The following is a 1997-nucleotide window of genomic DNA, read 5'->3' as shown; positions in this document are numbered from 1 at the left end:
TATATATATGCAGGCCAGCTGATATATAATACAATGAATACATGCTTTTTTTAGTCTGTTTCTTTTACCTTAAGTGACGCAACAAAAAAAGGTATAAGAACTCAGAACGTCCACCTTGGTCAGAAACAAGCACTCACTTCCTGTGCTTTTCTTTTTCTTCTCTGAGGAGTCCATTTCCCAAGCATTCTCTCTCTCTCTCTCTCTCTCTCTCTCTCTCTCTCTCTAACTATAAATAAATCCAAGAGAGCACGCCCAATGATGTAGTCCCTGAGAAAAAAAATAATAATTGCTTAAAAGGAAGCTCCATGCTTGATTTCAACTCAAGTAAGAGAAGATCAGTTAGTTAGCTAGGTCAATATATATTCCATATAGCAACCATATATACTTTTATATCTACACATATATTCATTCTTGTTACTATGTCCCAATCTATCACTCATTATTCCGTGGTATTTACATCCCTCACGTCCCCCACCGGGTAAAATTTGAAATGAACAGAGCCGGTCCGTCAAATCTACATCTGCAAGACTTGTTGCTCAACCTGCTGCTGGCTGGCTGGGAAGCTGAGGCGGGAGATTATCCATAACTAAATTTATAAGCACAGTTCTGCTGCATGCATGTTTGAAACTTTTCTAGTACTGCCGGAACCACACTTGTTCAAGAACAGCTTCTGCTGCTCGATCGATCGAGTCATCTTTTTGCAAGGTATGCCAAGTAGAAAATTTCTTTTTGTTATGCATGACATGCAAATTCTAATTATAACCTTATTAGTCACTGCAACATATTTGTATTACTTTTTATATGTATCAGTATTTGCTTGGAGGTTTGCCACCAAAGATCAATTGACCGTTGCATATATATCGTCTTGCATAGCACCAAAGTCACCATCTTCTTGACTGTCTAGTAACTGCAACTCTTCCTCAAATGTGTACTACAACCAGAAAGGAAACCACAAATGCGCGCAGTTTTTATTACCTATTCCAAAACCATAGCATTGAGAAGGGAGAGCCATTGGGATTGTAAGAGTAGTTCGCCAGGAAAGGTTAGTGCGTATGATTACGATACCAATACATATAGTGAAAGATCCAAAAAGATTTCTCTTCAAGACTTTCTTATTCGACCTACCAAATGGAAGAATAAAACAGCTCACTAAAAGGCTTTCAATACAAAGCCTCTCAGTCCCTTTAACCAGTTAGTAATAATATCGTGCTAAACAATTGTTTAGGCCTACTCTTTATATATTATATGATCTGAACCGTTAATTATTTAGGTTCTCATTGATACATCTCCTGTGAAATGTAACTCAAATTGTAAAATCGTTTGCTTATATATTAACGATATATCCTGATTTAATAGTGTACAAAGTATTGACTCATTTAACATATATAGCCTAACAGACTATAAGTACCAAATTAAATCCATCAATCATGCGTGGTCTAACTGATCTATAGCTGCTGACTTGTGCTGCTGAGAGGGCTGTGAAAGATCTTTCAGCGGCCGTGCATATGACGTCCCAAATCACTATGCTTTTTCACCACCTCCCTTCCAAATGGCGGGCATGACAAGTACTAAATCAACACACAGAACTCGCCGGACGGCTAGCTTCTGGTTGTGGTCTTCCTTTTATTTTCTCTTTTAATTGCACAAAATATAAACAGCTCCCAACCGGCCTTGCTAAAATACAATTCGAGAAGCATTTCCAATCAATAAATATCACAAATAATTAAGTCATCTAGTCTGAAACAGTAAAAATTTGCATAACAACCTGTAAATTGGTATCATGCACTAAACAATGTTTTCGTACCTTCACTGTAAAGTCGTACACATTCAACTTCAACACATACAATCATGCTAGCTGCACATATCTATACTCATGATCACAATTAACACATGCTGCAACTTTATGTACAATATATCTGATCGAGTATACAATAATAAAGGAGTTTTACTCACTAAAGTACCCTTTGAATTAGTCACGTGAAATAAGGCAAAATACA

The 1997-nt window shown here is 37.0% G+C and overlaps 1 long non-coding RNA gene across 1 annotated transcript; it reads left to right on the top strand.

The window, feature by feature from the left end:
* Positions 1-309: 309 nt before the first annotated feature.
* Positions 310-1364, top strand: LOC126617755 (uncharacterized). Its single transcript, XR_007621510.1, has 2 exons — positions 310-705; positions 811-1364. It is a non-coding gene; the product is annotated as an uncharacterized LOC126617755 (long non-coding RNA).
* Positions 1365-1997: the final 633 nt, after the last annotated feature.

The sequence above is a fragment of the Malus sylvestris genome, chromosome 4 (assembly GCF_916048215.2).
Source record: "Malus sylvestris chromosome 4, drMalSylv7.2, whole genome shotgun sequence".
NCBI lineage: Eukaryota > Viridiplantae > Streptophyta > Magnoliopsida > Rosales > Rosaceae > Malus > Malus sylvestris.
Note: the sequence above shows the minus strand (reverse complement) of the source record. Positions and strands in the feature narration are given on the sequence as shown.